This window comes from Balaenoptera borealis, assembly GCF_965194805.1.
Source record: "Balaenoptera borealis genome assembly, chromosome: 2".
Classification (NCBI taxonomy): Eukaryota; Metazoa; Chordata; class Mammalia; order Artiodactyla; family Balaenopteridae; genus Balaenoptera; species Balaenoptera borealis.
Window position 1 is genome coordinate 58,573,171 of NC_138867.1, and position 20,563 is coordinate 58,593,733.

The 20,563-nt window shown below is 39.0% G+C and overlaps 1 long non-coding RNA gene across 1 annotated transcript; it reads right to left on the reverse strand.

Moving 5' to 3' along the window:
• Positions 1-696: 696 nt before the first annotated feature.
• On the reverse strand, positions 697-18,121 carry LOC309622582. The gene is made up of 2 exons (XR_014240999.1): positions 13,642-18,121; positions 697-13,417 (listed from the first exon to the last, which is right to left on the reverse strand). It is a non-coding gene; the product is annotated as an uncharacterized lncRNA (long non-coding RNA).
• Positions 18,122-20,563: the final 2,442 nt, after the last annotated feature.

Sequence of the window (20,563 nt, forward strand, 5' to 3'; positions counted from 1 at the left end):
CAAGAGAAGCCACTGCAGTGCCCACGCACTGCAACGAAGAGTAGCCCCCACTCACCACAACTAGAGAAAGCCCATGCACAGCAACCAAGACCCAATGCAGCCAAAAATAAATTAATTAATTAATTTTAAAAAGATACGAGAGTGAAAATAATGCCACATTCAATGAGTTGTTGTTAATAAGATAATTAAAAGCTCTTGATAAACTCCAAAGCACTATGAAAATAATTGTTAGTTATTAATTCTAGTATTATCATGGAATTTTTCAAGTTAAAAAATACTTGTTTCTTTCTCTCCGTGGAAACCTGGCAACTCAGATAGAAAACCTTTTAACAGCATACAAAAATAACCAACTTAATCCCCCAGAAAAACCTGTGTGTGATTGTAAGCCTGTCAAAGATGCCTTCTGTGCATAAGAATGATCCATAGAAGCCCGAAGGTTGATTATAAAACCTCAAGTGTCTGCTTGCCTCGAGCCATTTTAGATGAACTATTCAAAACACATCCAAGTAATCAGTTTGCTCTGATAGAGAGGAGTAACAAGGAGAAGGGCTTGATTTCCCCTGCTGGAGAGGAGGCACATCCATTATTGTCTACCTTTCCACAGATCACCTAACTAGCTCTTTGTTCTTACTTAACAATATGGCTTCAGGCTTAAAATTTGTGACCAAATTTATATGCTAGGGAAGACCATGTTAGTTACTTTACAAAAAGGTCCAAAAATTCACAGACAGAAACAAAACCAATTAGGCCAGTTGGTATGCAGTCTTTTCTAAAATTTAAGGGTATATTTATACTTTGGGAGGGGAATAATTATTTTATATTGTATGTTTGGCATTAAGTTCTTATATGTAGAATCTTATTAAATGTATAATCAAATACTTACTTCAGTCTTGCCTTCTCTGTCTTGATAAGAGAACACTTCCAATCCAAATTATTAATTAATATCCAATTAAAATCCCAAAGCATCTTCTTGGATACTGATGGGGCACAGGATTCAGACCTAGACTGATAGCATGTTACATCGATTTGAGGAAGTCTTGTCATTTCTCTGCACTTTCTTTCCTCATCTATAAAATACAAATAAAAGTGCTTCCTAATAAAATGAAATGAGAAAAGAATAAAATGAGAAAATGAGATTGAAAAAGCTATAATCGTTATATAAATGTTAGTGATTGTTGTTGCTATTACTGGAAAGGTATTAGAATAAGAAATGCCCAGTTATTCTCCGTGACCCAAATGCAATGACTGATACCAACATTACTGTCACTTCCCTTACCATCTCAGTGCAGTATGAACACCCCTAGGAAAAAGATGTATGTATTCTGAAATACAGATGAAATGATATGGTGCCTGAGACTTGCTTCACAAATAAAAAAGCAAGTTGTAAAATAATACAAGCTATATGCTTCCTTGTAGATAGATATAGATATGGAAATATGGATAAAGATATAGACTTAAATGGAGAGCAACAGAGACACAGATGTAGAGATGGATATAGATATAAGGTCTCATAATACCAAAGTGAGGGCAGAGATCAAGATGGCAGAATAGAATAACGTGGAGCTTACCTCCTCCCACAAATACATCAAAAATACATCTACATGTGGAACAATTCTCACACAATACCTACTGAATGCTGGGAGATCTCGTACAAACAAAATTGCAAGAAAAATCATCATGTAACCGGGTAGGATAAAAGAAAAAAAAAAGGAACTGGGACAGGACCTGCACTCCTGGAAGGGAGCTGTGAAAGAGGAAAGGTTCCCTCACCCTGGGAACACACTTCACTGCTTGGGAGATCAGCTGGGAAGAAAGGGAGCTTCATAGCCTCAGAGGAGAGTGCAGCAGCTGGGCTGCAGCAGGCAGAACAGAGAGAAACCAGCACAGAGGGTCCTGGCCACCTCCCTGCACTCTCCAGGCCAAGATACAGATATGCTGGTGTGCATGGGGGCTGGGTGCTAAAACTCGGGCTTCAGCAGACAGACCGGGAGAGAGGACTGGGGTTGGCTGCACGGAGACAGCCTGAAGGGGCTGGAGTGTGGTCTGAGCTGCAATCAGGTACACAGAACTGAGTCTGGGTCTGCCATAGGAGCCACATTGTTAATGTTTGCAAAGGGAGAGGCAGGGCCCTGCCATAGCAGCCTCATTTTCAGCGTGCCTACAGCAGGCACAGTTCCACCTTGACGAGTTCTGGGAGTGTGCAAGCACCAGTGGGTTATCCACTTGCAAAGGCACGTCTTAAATCTGAGCCCATTCCCAGGGGCTGTGCAACTTCGGAAGCAGGACTAAAATCTGAGCCATCTTCCAGTGCTGTGCTATCCGTGGACTCATGTGCCGCCAATGGCTTTGTAAGCTCAGTGCCTGTGGGACATCTGAGCAGATTACTGGTGCTCCCATGGCTGGGGTGGGTCCAGCATCAGCAGCTGCGGACTTTGAGGGCACATGTGCATGCAGAAGCGGGGTCAGAGTCTGGGCTAATGTCATAGCTCCCAATCCAGGTGCATGACTATAGCAGTCTTGGTGCCTGACTTCAGCAAATCTGTGCCAATGAGTCTGTGCTGGTGGCTTTGTGAGCACAGCACCTGAGGGACACCTGGGCTGATTGCCTGCATTCCCATGGTTGTGGTGGGGCTGGGGGCAGTGCCAACAACAGTATACTTTGTGAGCCCACACAACAGGTGGCAGGTGACACCACAGAGTGCACCTCTCAGTAGACAGCTCCTGTGGAGGAATACACAGCAGCTCCTCTCTTAGCAGAAGTGTTCCAGTCCCGCCTACCTCACACCACAGCTCAGAAATGGATCTGGGGGCTTCTACTCCAACAACTGGGGAGCACACCCTGTCCCAGACAGGGCTCTGACAACCACAGAGTGAAGAGGAGGCTCTGCTCAATATCCAATGCAGGCTCTGGTCATCACAATACCAATCACACCCCCTATCAAGGGAATAACAGCCAGCACACTGAGGAAAGACATGGAAGGCATCCATACTAAAAACAACCCTCATGCCAAAAATATTAGATTCACACAATCTACACAGGGATGCTTCCACATAAAAACAGCCCTTCAAGACCACAGTAGGTAACAGTTTCTTCTAACCTCATAGAGTCAGAGAAATATAAGTAAAATGAAGAAGCAGAGGAACCACTCCCAACTAAAAGATCGAGAGGATTCCTCTGAAAGTACAATGAAACAGCTCTCTCTAGTCTACCAGATCCTGAGTTCAAAAAAGAGGTAATAAAAATACTGAAGGAATTAAGAAAAGTTATCAATAGAAATGCAGATTACTGTAAAATAAAACTAGAAACTATAAAGAAGAGCCAATTAAAATTAGAAAACTCATTTGCCAAGACAAAAGCTAAGCTAAAGGCAATAAATAGCAAACTGAATAATGCAGAAGAACGAATAAGTGATCTGGAAGATAGAATAATGGAAATCACGCAATTAGAAGAGCAGACAGAAAGACAAATGAAAAAATTGAAAGCAGTATATGAGACCTATGGAATAATATAAACTGTGCCAATCTACACATAAAAGGGATCCCAGAAGGAGAAGAAAAAGAAAAGGGATCAAAAGTGTATTTAAAGAAATTATGGCTAAAAACTTCCCAAACCTAAAGAAGGAAACAGATATCCAGGTACAGGAAGCACAGAGAGTCCCAAACAAGATGAACCCAAACAGACCCACACCAAGACATATTTTAATTAAAATGGCAAGAGTTAAAGGTTGGGCTTCCCTGGTGGTGCAGTGGTTGAGAATCCACCTGCCAATGCAGGGGACACGGGTTCAAGCCCTGGTCCAGGAAGATCCCACATGCCACAGAGCAACTAAGCCCGTGCACCACAACTACTGAGCCCGCGTGCTGCAACTACTGAAGCCCACGTGCCTAGAGCCCATGCTCCACAGCAAGAGAAGCCACTGCAATGAGAAGCCCGTGCACCACAACGAAGAGTAGCCCTCACTTGCCGCAACTAGAGAAAGCCCACGTGCAGCAATGAAGACCCAACACAGCCAAAATTAAACAAATAAAATAAATAAATTTATTTTTAAAAAAAGAGTTAAAGGTAAAGAGAGGATTCTAAAGTCAGCAAGAGAAAAACAAAGAGATAGTTACAAGGGAACCCTCATAAGGCCATCAGCTGATTTCTCTACAGAAACATTACAGGTCAGAAGGGAGTAGCAAGATATATTCAAAGTCCTGAAAGGGAAAAATCTGCAACCTATGATACTCTATCCAACAAAATTATCATTTAGAATAAAAGGAGAGATAAATAATTTCTCAGACAAGCCAAAAACAAAAAGAATACAGCAAAAACTAAAAGAATACCTATTCTAAAAGAAATACTGAAAGGTCTTCTCTAAATAGAAAAGAAGCAAAAATCTACAGAAAAGAGAAAATCACAGTTGGAAAGTAAACCACTTAAATAAGCCAGTACACAGATTAAAAAAAATTCTGGTGAAAGTGATGATAATTACAATGAACAGAAAAAGGATAAACATGAAACTGTAAAAAAGAACATCAAAATCATAAAACGTGTGGGGAGTAAAAAAAATGTAGAATTTTTTTTTGAACATGCTTTAGCCTACATGATTACCAGTCTAAAGAAAGTGGTTACAGTAATGGGTTAACATACTTGAAAAACAGGGTAACCACAAATCAAAAACATACAACAGATTCACAAAAATGAAAAAGAAAAGGACACAAGCACAATACAAAAGATAATCATCAAATCACAAAAGGAAAAACAAAAAGAAAAAGAAATGAAGAAGAAATACAAAATCAACTGGAAAATAAGGTTTAAAATGGCAATAAATACATATCTATCAATAATTACCTTATATGTCAATGCACAATATGCTCCAATCGAAATACATGGAGTGACAGACTGGATAATAAAACAAGAGCCTACAATATGCTGCCTACAAGAGACCCACTTTAGGGCAAAGGACACACAAAGATTGAAAGTGAGGGGATGCAAAAAGATATTTCATGCAAATAGAAATGACAAGAAAGTGGGGGTAGCAATACTCATATCAGAAAAAATAGACTTTAAAACAAAGGATAAAGAAGGACACTACATAATGATAAAAGGATCAATACAAGAAGAGAATATTACACTCATTAACATATATGCACCCAATATTGGAGCACCTAAATACATAAAACAAATATTAACAGACATAAAGGGAGAAATTGATAGGAATACAATAATAGTAGGAGTCTTTAACACCCCACTGACATCAATGGACAGATCTTCCAGACAGAAAATCAATAAGGCAACAGAGGTCCTAAATGACACAATTGAACAGTTAGACTTAAATGATATTTTCAGGACATTACATCTGAAAAAAAAGCAGAATACACATTCTTTTCAAGTGTACATGGAACACTCTCTAGAATAGACCAAATACTAGGGCACAAAACAAGCTTCAACAAATTTAAGAGGATAGAAATTATTCCAAGCATCTTTTCTGACTACAACAGCATCAAACTAGAAATCAACCCCAGAAAGAGAAATGAGAAAAAAAGATTACATGGAGACTAAACAACATGCTACTTAAAAAGCAATGGGTCAATGAGGAAATCAAAGAGGAAATTTAAAAAATACCTTGAGACATATGACAATGAAAACACAACCATACAAAATCTATGGGGTGCAGCAAAAGCAGTCCTTAGAGGGAAGTTCATAGTGATACAAGCCTTTCTCAAAAAAAAAAAAGAAAAATCCCAAATAAACAACCTAACTACCACCTAAAAGAATTAGAAAAAGAAGAACAAACAAAACCTAAAGTCAGCAGAAGAAAGGAACTAATAAAGATCAGAGAGGAAATAAATAAGAGATTTTAAAAATAGAAAAAAATCAATAAAACCAAGAGCTGGGTCTTTGAAAGGGTAAAAAAAAATTGACAAACCTCTGGCCAGGCTCACCAAGAAGAAAAGAGAGAGGACTCAAATTTAAAAAATTTAAAAAAAGAAAGGACGGTGGAGAAATAACAACAAATACCACAGAAATACAAAAAAAGACATAAGACAATACTATGAACAATTATATGCCAACAAATTGGACAACCTAGAAGAAATGAACAAGTTTCTAGAAACATACAGCCCACCAAAACTGAATCAAGAAGAAATAATTTGAACAGACTGATCTCTAGAAGTGAACCTGTAACTTAAAAAACTCCCTGCAAAAAAAGTCCAGGACCAGCTGGCTTCACTGGGGAATTCTACCAAACCAAGAAGAACTTATACCACCCTTCTCAAACTCTTCCAAAAGACTGAAGAAGAGGGAACACTCCCAAAGTCATTCTATGAAGCCACCATCACCCTGATACCAAAACCAGACAAAGATAACACCAAAAAGGAAAATTACAGGCCAATGTCTTTGAAGAATATAGATGTAAAAATTCTCAACAAAATATTAGCAGACCAAATCCAACAACACATAAAAAGGATCACACACCGCAACCAAGCAGGATTCATCCCAGGGTCATAAGGATGGTTCAACATATGAAAATCAAACAATGTGATACACCACAACAAAAAAAGAAAAGATAAAAACCACATGATCGGGGCTTCCCTGGTGGCGCAGTGGTTGAGAATCTCCCTGCTAATGCAGGGGACACGGGTTCGAGCCCTGGTCTGGGAAGATCCCACATGCCGCTTAGCAACTAGGCCCGTGAGCCACAACTACTGAGCCTGCGCGTCTGGAGCCCGTGCTCCGCAACAAGAGAGCCCGCGATAGTGAGAGGCCCACGCACCGCGATGAAAGTGGTCCCCGCTTGCTGAAACTAGAGGAAGCCCTCGCACAGAAGACCCAACACAGCCAAAAATAAATAATAAAATAAATAAATAAATAAATAAATAAATAAAAATTAAAAAAATAAACCACATGATCATCTCAACAGATGCAGAAAAAGTATTTGCTAAAATTCAACATCCATTCATGACAAGGAAACAAAAACAAAAAGACCAAAAAAAAAACTCTTACCCTTACCAAAGTGGTTATAGAGGGAACCGACATAACTCACAGCCTACATAATACTCAATGGTACAAAGCTAAAACCCTTCCTGCTAAAATCTGGAACAAGACAGGGATGCCCACTCTCAGCACCTCTATTCAACATGGTGTTGGGAGTCCTAGCCACAGCAATCAGACAAGAAAAAGAAATAAAAGGTATCCAAATTGGAAGGGAAGAGGTTAAATTGTCATTATATGCAGATAACATGATACTCTATATAGAAAACCCTAAAGATTCTACACAAAAACTACTAGAACTGATAAACGAATTCAGTAAAGTAGCAGGATACAAAATTAATATACAGAAATTGGTTGCATTTCTTTACACTAACAATGAAATATTAGAAAGGGAAAGTTTAAAAATCCCTTTTAAAGTTGCATCAAAAAATAAAATACTTAGGAATAAACTGACCAAGGAGGTAAAAGACTCCTATAGCTGAGAACGATAAGACATTGATAAAGGAAACTGAAGATGATACAAAGATGGAAAGATATCCCATGCTCTTAGATTGGAAGAATTAATATTGTTAAAATGGCCATACTACCCAAAGTGATCTGCAGATTTAATGCGATCCCTATCAAATTACCCATGATATTTTTCACAGAACTAGAACAAATAATTCTAAAATTTATGTGGAAACATAAAAGACCCAAAATTGCCAAAGCAACCCTGAGGAAAAAGAACAAAGCTGGAAGCATAACCCTCCCAGATTTCAGACAATACTACAAAGTTACAGTAATCAAAACAGTGTGGTATTGGCACAAAAACAGACATGTGGATTGATGGAACAGAATAGAGAGCCCAGAAATAAACCCACACGCCTACAGTCAATTAATCTTTGACAAAAGAGGCAAGAATATACAATGGAGAAAAGTCAGTCTCTTCAGCAAGTGGTGTTGGGAAAGCTGGAGAGCTGCATGTAAATCAATGAAGTTAGAACACTCCCTCACACCGTATGCAAAAATAAACTCTAAATGGCTTAAACTTAAATATAAGACATGACACCATAAAACTCCTAGAAGAGAACATAGGCAAAATATTCTCTGACATAAATCATAGCAATGTTTTCTTAGGTCAGTCTCCCAAGGCAATAGCAATAAAAGGGAAAATAAACAAATGGGACCTAATCAAACTTACAAGTTTTTGCACAACAAAGGAAACTAAAAATAAAACAAAAAGACAACTTACAGACTAGAAGGAAATATTTGCAAACAAAGCCACTGACAAGGGATTAATTTCCAAAACTACAAACAGCTCATACAACTCAATAACAAAAAAACAAACATCCCAATCAAAAAATGGGCAGAAGGGCTTCCCTGTGGTGCAGTGGTTAAGAATCCGCCTGCTAATGCGGGGGACACAGGTTCGAGCGCTGGTCTGGGAAGATCCCACGTGCCGTGGAGCAACTAAGCCCATGCGTCACAACTACTGAGAATGCGCTCTAGAGCCCGTGAGCCACAACTACTGAGCTCACGTGCCACAACTCCTGAAGCCCGCGCACCTAGAGCCCATGATCCACAACAAGAGAAGCCACGGTGATGAGAAGCCCACGCACCGCAACAAAGAGTAGTCCCCACTCGCCACAACTAGAGAAAGCCTGCGCGCAGCAGCGAAGACCCAACGCAGCCATAAATAAATTAATTAATTAATAAATTCAAAGAACTTTTCAAGGCAATGCTTACTTTTAAATTCTAGAGCTAAAACAGACATTTAAATCAAACCTTCTTTTGCAGATGGGAAAACTGAAAGCAGAGAAATCACACAGCCAGGAGCCTTGGTCCCCACCTGCCAGGCCAGCACCTTCTCAACTGTCTGCCTCTGACCCTAGCGTGACAGCGATATAACCCTGGCTCTCACAGACTGATAGACCTAGAGGTTCTTCTTCCCTCTCCTAGCACAAGGAGTCTGTAAGTAAATGAATAGACTCCCTTTTCCAATGCTCTTCTGATAGTTTGTTTATTACATAAAACACAGATTCACACCTAGTTTGGCACTAGCATTCCTTTTATTGTAGAGCTATCTCAAATCCCAAACCAATACGCAACTCACTTTCTTCCTTCGACTTCTCCCATGAACTTGCCTCAGAGCCAGGTCTGGCATCCAATAATTATATTTAAATATATGTTTTAAATACATGTAATAATAATTACACTTATTGAGTGCTTACTCTATGCCAGGCACTATTTTAAACATTTCACATGTTGTGAACAACATATGGCCACAACAAGCCTATGAGAAAGGTGATACTGTGCCCATTATAAATGTGTAAACTGAGACATAGAGAGCTTTAATTAACCTGCCTAATTAGCAAGCAGTGGAGCTAGACTTGGACCCAGACAATCCGGCTCCAGAAAACGCATTCATAACATCTCATGAGGTTTTTTTTGTTGTCGCGAGGGCGGGGGGTGTTTTGTTTGAATAAGACAGATGTTTGTTTCTGTGTTGTGCATTATAGCACAGAGACACAGGATCCAGGGCTGCGGGGAAGAATCTGCTTTCCTCAACGTGTGGCTTTTATCTCTATAGGCAAGGCTGTCACTGGGCTAGTTGCCACTTCCTAGTCACTGGGAAGGTGGGAAGAGGAAGAGGAGCAAAAGCAGCTTCCCTCTCTCCCAGCAACTTTTCGCTTTGAAAAATTTCAAATTACAGAAAAAATTAGATTTCTAAAAAATAGAAACCAAGAACATTTCACCTAGATGTATTGATTGTGGACATTTTGCAACGTTTGTCTCATCTCTATGTAACTAGGAAAATGCTGAAAGTTACACAAAGGAATATTTCGTACAATATGTAGGGAAGATCAACAAGCCAGTTAGAAACATTACAAATGATAACAGTTGACTTGATGACATGAAATATTGTGGATGGTTTTTTTTTATTCCCTCTATTATTAGAAACTTTGCCCCACAAATAAACAAAAAAAAAACAGAAGTTTTTTTTTAAAAATAAAAATATCAGAGCCACAACAACACAAACATTGCCAGTTTAGCCTCTCCATGCAATAGAGAGAATAAAAAGATCGGCATCTGGTTGGGTGGAAACAGAATGGACTTCAGAACCTGCGTACAAACTCCAGCTGAAGTTGTGCTGGACTTTGTGACGATTGGGCAAGCTTTAGCCTTCCTGAATCTGTTTCCTCATATGTAAAATATGTGAGGACTCACTACAAATCTACATTTTCAATGATTCCTGGGTACAACTTTGAAGTCCGCCTCTTAAACAAGTCCAATGTAAGTGGTTCACAGAACATATTCCGAGAAACACTGCGTAGGAAGGGAGCTAACTAAAGAATTTGTGAGATGGAGAAAGAGGTCCCAAACCCTTTACACTGTCTCCTCAGCTCCCCCCTTCCCCATCCCTGATGCCTGTACCCTTACCCTCTCACACATTAGAAGATGCCCCAAAATTTGCCTCTCTGACTCCAGTTTGGACTTCTCCAAGTGAAGTCCTCCTATACCCTGTACCCTACCCCCAATCTGTTACCGACCAGGGTTCTTGGCTGCCTTAATCAATAGAAATTGATCAGAAGGCAGACAAGAAATTCTGGCAAGGCTTTACTGGGGCCCCTGCTGCAGAAGGGGGGAAGCAAAAAGAAACAGCAGATTCCCTTGCTTGCTCGCTCCCCGAGGCGGGGGCGAGTTTGTTCCTTATATGGGGTAAGGGTAGGGGTGTGTCCAGGGGTCCGGCCAGAAGGGTGGCTTAGGTGGTTTGCCCACCCCTTAGGTGGTGTTGTGTGCAGGGGGCATGCGCAGTACCCTGCTTTTGCTCCCAACCCCCTGCTTTTGCTCCAGGCTCTTCAAAAGTGGTAGCTGGGTTTTTGGTCTCTTTGTATCTTTTGTCCAGAGTTTGCCCTAACTGCGCATGCATGCAGTTATTTTTAGTCCCATACAGTTTCTTTGTATTTTGTTGCTGGAGGAGAAGTGTGTCCAGGTGCAAATTGTGTAGCACTGCAACAAAGGGTCCCAGGTCCCAGCCTGTCTCAAATCCACCAATCTCCAACATAAAGTTTCTGCTTCAGACAGCCCAGTCTGCCTGGACGCCATTATGACCTACACCACCTCCCACCTGGCCTCACTCTCTGCCTCCTGTTCAGAGCCCTGCTTAGATCCTGTTCTTCATAGAAACCCTCTACTGCAGCCACCCTGAGTTCTCCCCTCCTTAAACGATTAGCATTTAATTCTACCTTGCATTATTCTCTACCTAGCTCACTTGTTTTATTCTGGTCATCTCTATTGTCTTTTGTTTGTTTGGTTTGGTTTGGTTTGGTTTTCGGCCGTGCTGCATGTGGGATCTTAGTTCCCCGACCAGGGATCAAACCCATGCTGCATTGGGAGCACGGAGTCAACCACTGGACCACCAGGGTAGTCCCTATATTCTGAGCATCTCTAAATTTCCTCTGAGCTCCTTGAAAATAGAAGCAGTGTGTCTCCTTCCTCATATTCTTTGTGACACTTAGCACAGTGCTAGACATATAAGGTGAACACCTCAGCCTATACTGATTGGCTGAGTACTCAGCTGACTTGTTGAGGGAAATGAGATCAGATTAAGGAAAGCGACTTTATAAGGTTGAGCACAAGTGTGGAGCTTGTTGTAGGCTGATGAACCCACTTAGGGCCCTTGGGTATGGCTGAACCAATCTTCAAGAGTGTTTTAAATAATGTGCTATAAGTGGCAGAATAAAAGTAGAGTTCAAGATAAAATCTCAAGTAAATGAAAAGCAATGGGCATACAGCTGCTGTCACATGCCCTGTTGTGTTTTTGATGAGTTTCCATTAAAAATAGCCCTAATACATAAAAAAAAAAAACTTGGTGAATTCCCTTTATTGTCCCTTTAATGTGTTACTAAGGAGTTATTGGTATCATTTCATGACTCCAGCACAAATGCCTCTAGGATTTATTGCTGGGTTCACATCTCTGCTCTTTTATGGATTTCTTCCAAGAGGGGCTTGAATACAGGGCTCCCATTAAATGTCCCTTGTGGTAGGTTGGCTAGAGCAAGCTACATCAGCAATGGCAATAAAGCTCACCAAGGCAACAACTGTTACCCACCAGTATAGGTTGATTTAGAGCAGAATGTTTCCAGATGGGTTCTGATGTAACCCTTTTTCTTCCATCTCTCAACAGCACTGAAATTGAAAAATTAATTACAGCACCCAGGTTTTATATGTTGCTGAGTTTTGCTGGGGACGGGGCAGGGGAAGTAAAAAAAAAAAAGAAATATATATATATATATATATATATATACACACACACACACACACACACACACACACAAAAGCACATTTTGTAAATAACTAAAAAACAATGAGAGAGCTTCCAGGAATGTGGTAGGTGTGTTTAATCAAGACAACCTAGACAATAGTAAAATAAGTACTATTAGAAAAAATCTTATTTATTTAAGGGCTGAGAAAAACTTAAATCACAAGCTCTTAGTTTGTTATGTCAACAGGCTGTCAATAAAAATCTGCTTACTGGGGTCAATAGAGTCACTAGTGCGTTCAGCAGTCCTGCTTCTTTAACTAGAGGCAGTCATCAAACCTCATTAGCTTGCTCTGTCTCCAGGAGCAGGGAGATCAACTATCAGTTACCCTTACTTCGTGACAAACCATATGAAAAAGAGCCTTAAATCCCCTGGTGCTCTAGCCAAGGAAGGAAAGGATAAATATCCTTGGATATCAGCTTTAACAGAAAAAGAGTCTGCAGAAGATAACAGGATTGTATGTGGGTTGGGCTTTGTGGTTGTTCTATTTTAAATTAGCCAATGCCTGCAGACTTCATACAGGAGACCTGACTTGCTCTTTCTGGATGTTTCCTAATCTCACTCTCCATAAAGGACTGAAAAATGAATGCTGTGAAGTTAGCACAAGTTTAGTGACACTGTAATTAGATAACTTTGTCCCATGAAAATCGAACTCCTGAATCACTAAGCAGATGTGATGGGCTGTCCAGTGTGCATGTGGCTATAAAAGCAGACAATGGATACGTTTCTAATTATGTAAATGACAGGACAGGAAGGAGCATGATACACAATGATCAGACTGCCTTTCTTCATTTTAATATCCTCAGGTGACCTTTTTTCATAAAAATCAAGATGCCATTTGAGCAACATTTTTTTCCACCTTATCCAACTTCTGCTAATCTAAGTGACCACCAGTCTAAATTGTGTCATGGACTACCCCACCTACCAGATGCTTAGCAAAAGTCTCAGTTCATTCGATTGTCCAACTACAGAGATCGGCGTTTCTCACACTTGAGTGCATTCACAAATTACCCAGGAATCTGAATAAAATGCAGATTCTGGCTCAGCAGGTCTGGGTGGGGCCTGAGGGCCTGCATTTCTAACAAGCTCCCAGGTGATGCTGATGTTACTGATGCATCATACATTGGGCATAGATCACCTGATGAGATTCATACATTGGGCATAGATCACCTGATGAGATTCATACATTGGGCATAGATCACCTGATGAGATTCATACATTGGGCATAGATCACCTGATGAGATTCATACATTGGGCATAGATCACCTGATGAGATTCATACATTGGGCATAGATCACCTGATGAGATTCATACATTAGGCATAGATCACCTGATGAGATTCATACATTGGACATAGATCACCTTAATCAAATTCTCTAAAATTTCCAACAGAAAATATAAATACAATTACATAATTTCATGTGATTTGTTTCCTGAAAGATAAGAATGATTATGTTTAAAGAGAAGTCAATTTTAGACATGAATTTTAAAATACAATTGTAGTCTTCCTAAATGTTATCTCCATGGGTAGACATCTTTTTAGAGCTCAAAGAGGTCCTTTAAGGTTGATGAATATTGACTTCAGGAAGTGATCCAAAACAGAACACAAACAGATTCATTTAAAGCAAAGCTTAAATCCAATACTTTCCCCCAGCTGTACTATTGATGACTGCTTGGCTTTTTCTTTGCAGTAAATGTACACAAACAAATCAAAATACACTCCCCTTATGTTCAAAAACTTCTTCATGAGAATAGGATTCAAGTTCATATGCTCATCTGCTGTGCAAAGTTTATTTAAATATGACATACTTAAATAAGATTTATGTTATTCAAATTAATTCCTTTGAAGTTGATTAACCTAATACAGATTGGACTGTGGAGATAAATGTCAAAGGTCAGAATATTCTAGTTCACCTTTAATGATATTAAGGCCCTGTATTTATTTATTTTTTTTAACATCTTTATTGGAGTATAATTGCTTTACAATGGTGTGTTAGTTTCTGCTTTATAAAACAGTGAATCAGTTATACATATACATATGTTCCCCTATCTCTTCCCTCTTGTGTCTCCCTCGCTCCCACCCTCCCTATCCCACCCCTCTAGGTGGTCACAAAGCACCGAGCTGATCTCCCTGTGCTATGCGGTTCCTTCCCACTAGCTATCTAGTTTACGTTTGGTAGTGTATATATGTCCATGCCACTCTCTCACTTTGTCACAGCTTACCCTTCCCCCTCCCCATATCCTCAAGTCCATTCTCTAGTAGGTCTGTGTCTTTATTCCCGTCTTGCCCCTAGGTTCTTCATGACCATTTTTTTTTTCTTAGATTCCATATATATGTGTTAGCATACAGTATTTGTTTTTCTCTTTCTGACTTACTTCTGTCTGCATGACAGTCTCTAGGTCCATCCACCTCACTACAAATAATTCTATTTCATTTCTTTTTATGGCTGAGTAATATTCCATTGTATATATGTGCCACATCTTCTTTATCCATTCATCTGTTGATGGACACTTAGGTTGCTTCCATGTCCTGGATATTATAAATAGAGCTGCAATGAACATTTTGGAAACAACCCAATCCAAAAATGGGCAGAAGACCTAAATAGACATTTCTCCAAAGATACATAGATTGCCAACAAATACATGAAAGAATGCTCAACATCATTAATCATTAGAGAAATGCAAATCAAAACTACAATGAGATATCATCTCACACCAGTCAGAATGGCCATCATCAAAAAATCTACAAACAATAAATGCTGGAGAGGGTGTGGAGAAAAGGGAACCCTCTTGAACTGTTGGTGGGAATGTAAATTGATACAGCCACTGTGGAGAACAGTACGGAAGTTCCTTAAAAAACTAAAAATAGAACTACCATACGACCCAGCAATCCCACTACTGTGCATATACCCTGAGAAAACCATAATTCAAAAAGAGACATGCACCAAAATGTTTAAGGCCCTGTATTTAATAACTGCTTTATTCTGGGGAGCTCGTAACACTCATATTCATCTTCCCACTAATCTGTTCTGAATTTGGTAAGGAAATAGGTTCTCTTTATAGATCTGGATTTGCAAGACTAATATGAAAAACTATTTAATTTTTCTGTACTTTGAGTAAGTAGATACTAAGTATAACATAGCAACACCTTGGATGTGATTCTCTTATTGAGTATAACTTCACTTTCCAAAAGCACGGTTAATGGATTCACAGATACTAGCATAATTTCCTATGCACAAAAGGAACATTGTAATAAAACAGCTAAATATATTCATTCCACAGATATTTATTTAGCATCTATAATAATACTACTACTAATACAATATATTATATGATAAAATAACTGATACTAATGACAATAATAATAATAACTAATGCTTATAATAAACCAGGGACTATTCTAAGCATTTTACAAAAAAGTCATTATTCTTTACAATTTTATACTGCAAATACAACTATTGGCCCTATTGCACAGATAAAGTGAAATACTGAGAAGCTGAATAATTTACCTAAGGTTATACAACTTGTATGTGACTGCTATGGTCTGAACATTTGTGTCCCCCCAAATTCATATGTTGAAATCCTAACCCCAAAGATGGTGGTATTAGGAGGTACAGCCTTTGGGAGGTACTTAGGTCATATGGGTGGATCTCATGAGTGGGATTATGGCCTTATAAAAGAGACCCCAGAGAGCTCCCTACCCCTTTCCACCATATGAGGACACATGAGAAGACTCCAGCGACGAACCAGGAAGAGGGCTCTCACCAGAACTCAACCATGCTGGCACCTTGATCTTGGACTTCCCGGCCTCCAGAACTGTGAGAAATAAATTTCTGTTGTATATAAGCCACCCGGTGTGTGATATTGTGTTATAACATCCCAAACAGACTAACTCTACGGCAGAGCCAGGATTAAAACTCAAACAGCCTAGCTTCTTTATCCAAGCTCTGTCATATGCCAGACACCACCCCAGGTAATGATGATCATGACAAAAGGTGATTGTGTGGATAGGCAAGTATGTTGCATTCATAATACCTCCACTCCACTTCTAACCATCAGTAGTCATTATAACCTTCTTTCCAACTGGATTCAAATTTAGGCTCAGAACCCTTCCTAACCCAGTGTTCCAGGCAGCTATTATCAATCAATTGGAGCTAACACATGAATCAAAATTTATTTGCCATTCCTGACTGAGTGCATAAAACACAATCACTAGTCTTTAAATACTTTAAATGGTTATTAAGTTGGTATAGCTTGCAAATGCTTATGTAAAGCGGGTATATTTCTTATTAATATTGATCTCAACTTCTGTTTAGTAAACTTTGATTCGGTCACGAATCCCATGCTTTGGCTCCTGCCTTCAAAGTATTTTCACGTTGAAATCCTTTACACATTCCCTATATAGGCTTTAATATTTCTTTAGCCTAAGAATTTGGGAAGGATCCATAAACTCCCTGAAATAGTATGTTATTTTATATTACATAACTAGTTACTTTAATAACTAGGAAAAATTAAACTTAGATTCCTACCTCCCACAACCTAAGTACATTCAGATTTAAACTTTTTATTATTAAAAATATCATACTGGGAAAAATGTTAAATTACAGTTTTACAATCATGGAGAAGGGAAAACTTTCTCAAGCATAACAAAAGTCCATAAGCAATAAAGACAGACAGGTTTCATTGCATAAAATTGCAAAACTTCTGTACTGCAAGGGTACTTACTATAAGCAAAGTTAAAAGACAAATGACATCATTTCTGGAGAGCTGAGGCATTTGTGGCCACCTAAATCTGAATCTCTACACACATCCTCCAAAAAACTATACAGGTCAGCAAGAAGAAAAAATGCACATACAGGACTTCCTTGGTGGCGCAGTGATTAACAATACACCTGCCAATGCAGGGGACACGGGTTTGAGCCCTGGTCCAGGAAGATCCCACATGCCACGGAGCAACTAAGCCCACGAGCCACAACTACTGAGCCCACGTGCCACAACAGTATACTGAAGCCCGCGTGCCTAGAGCCCATGCTCCGCAGCAAGAGAAGCCACCGCAATGAGAAGCCCGCGCACCACTGTGAAGAGTAGCCCCCGCTCACCGCAACTAGAGAAAGCCCACATGCAGCATCGAAGACCCAATGCAGCCAAAAATAAAATATAAATAAATAAATCTATTTTAAAAATGCACATACATAAATCCCACAACTCATCATAACTAAAAAACCAATAATACTACAAACTTTAAATTATCTGTAATTAGGGAAAAAACACATCAATTTACAGCAGCACTATATCTAGATCTTCCACTACAAGCCTTTGCAGACACCTAAGGGAGGGTTTCCAGAAAAATCTTCATGGAAGAGAAAGGGGAATTAAGCTAAAATAGCTCCCAGAAAGAGAAAGTCCATCTTAAGTATCAAAATATTGAAAATGTTCTGGTCATAAGAGTACTGACTAAAGGGAAGACACTGAAAAGTGATGAGATTCAAAGAGGCAGTTCTGGAAAGACTGGGGAAGAAAAGGATAAAAAGAAAGTCAGAAGCAATCTTTGGATACTACATAAGGAAGGCAAAAGGAAACACCAGAGAAAGATTCAGGGTCCTGCAAGACAAGAGAAAACCAGAAACTCAAAGGACACACAAACATTATTTGGGCCAAATTATTCTGGGGCCCTATTCTGTGCACTGTAGAATGTTTGACAATACCCTTGGCCTCTACCTACCAGATGTCACTAGCACACCACCCCCCAGTTATGATAACCAAAAATGTCTCCAGACATTGCAAAATGTCCCCTGGGGTAGAAAATCACATCCAGGTGGAACCACTGACCTAGAGCAATGATTTGTTGAATTGCTGATTGATTTGTTTGTTATTTGAAGACTCTTGTTTAAATGTTTGCCTTTTTGTAGTAAACCATTAAGAGGAAAAATAAAGAAAATTAAGGAAGGAAAAGAAGCTGTACTCCCTCATTCATTTATTCATTCATCAAATTTCTATTGAATGCCTGCTAAGTAATAGGCATTGTTTAAAAGATGAATAGGTAAGATGTAGTCACAACCCAAATTTTAAGCTTTCCATATCACTAATTTAATTTAATATTATCATGGTTTGATTAACTTCTACATTTCCAAGAAATTGATGCCATGATTGTTTCTAACCTAGGATCTTAACACACAAGCAAAACATTATGTATGTGTCATTTTACTACAAATATTTAGAAAACTCACCGAGGATAACTATATTTGGTATTGGCATTGAAATTTTCTGTATCTGTGGATATATCAGTCAGCTGTTGCTTCAATAACGTGTATAACAAATAAACATAAAATCTCAGTGGCATATAAAAATAAGCATTTATTTAACTTGCACATCTGTGATCAGCTGGTCTAGGCTGGGCTCAGTTTAAATGGCTCTACTCCATGTGTCCCTCATCCTCTTCCTTCTATCACCAGACTAGGCATGTTCTTCTCATGGCAATGGCAGAGGCACAAGAGAAGTGGAATCATGTAAGACCTAGGTTCAGAACTGGCACACCATCACATCTGCTCCATCCTCTTCAAACACAATATCATAGGGCAGATAAAATATATCGCACCCATGGAGGTGAGAAGAACTACAAATTCACATAGCAGAGGACATGGACACAGGGAGGGTTGAAGAATTATGGCCAATGCTGTAATTTACCACAGTGGAGAAAAAAACTTAGTCTTGTTTTATTATCTCAAAGTTAAGATTTCTGAACACAGATTCTGAAGTTAAATTAATGATGACTACAAAAGCAGAATAATAATTTTCAACAATGCAAAGAAGATTAAATAAACCATCAACCTCACAGGGGTTATTATTTAGCATATTTTTATTATAACAGCAGCAATACCAAATTCATCTACATTAAAGCAATTCATTTCTAAAGACCAATATTTCAATGATAAATGCCAGTAAATGAATTTTAGTATCATATACATTACACATTTTGTAGCTATTTTCAGCAAGAAACTTTTCTGATGTCCTTATCTATATTCTATATTTGTTCTTAAAAGGAATTTTCCTGAAACATAACACTTCTTAAAATCAAGTACTGATCCAATAGATTTAAATTTCTACATTCTGTTATACTACAGGGGAAAAATAATTGGATTTTGCTTTCTCATTCATGCCTATTTAAATATTCAGTTTCTGAGGTTACATTTTAGTGCGTTTTTATGTTTTATTCAGGACACAATGTTCCAGCAAATATCACAAACCCAAATCAATGGCTTATACTGACATTAAATATGCCATTAACATGCTTGTTCCCAGAAAAGTTCAGTGAAAAGCTGTCAACAAACCTGCAGAGAAAGCCTTGTTGCATTCAAAATAAATGATTAAAAGAGGCACCGGAAATAACTTAAAACTTTTAGAATGATGAAGAGAAGAAAAAGTAATATGAAAATATCTAGCTCTCTGCTTGGTGAACAAAATTTATACCAATTTTCATATGCCTAGAGCTGACAACAAAACCAAGTTCACGCCATTTTCCACAGTATTCACGAGGTTGTTCCTTTCATCTCTGTGACTTAGATGCTTACAATGTAATGTGACTAACACCTTAGAGCCCTGGTCTTTAATGTCCCATCACCATGAGCAACAGTGAGATCCCACAGAGCAGCACTCTTTAAAAAAACAGCATTGAAAGATCAGCAACTCAAACAGAGGCACAAAAAAGAAGATAGCATATTTCAGGTAATAGAATTATTTAATCATTTTTCATTCATTCATTTACTAAGCAAAGACTGCTTACTGGCCAAGCCTTTGAAAGGTAATAGATGTCCCACCAGCTAGGATTGATCTTGAAAGTGCAGAAGGAGAGAAGGCTGGGCGTAGCCCAAGGAAGTGGAGTGAGTGAGAACTCCTTAGTACTGGGAAGTAAAGAATGAGAGCATCTGCTGCTATGGCCTGTGAGCTTTATTCTGTAGAAAGTTTGGTAACACACTTGAGGCCAATAGCGCATGAAATAAAGTTTCAGGTTAGAGGAGGACATGCTGTTGGCAGGAGGTCATGAAGCTAACAGCAGAGAGAGGGGCCAGAAGAACTTGAAGAGCAGACCAAATCCAAGGTATAGGCTGAATCACTTATATTTGTCTGAGGCTGTCTAATAATAATTCATATTAATAATGATGACCCCAGAGTTCCTCAGAAAATCTCTATATAATATATTATGATAAAGAAGGAATTGGGTTGGAGAAAACTTAACACAGAATCATAGTTGCATATAGATGGATGTATATGCTCATTTGGCTCTTTT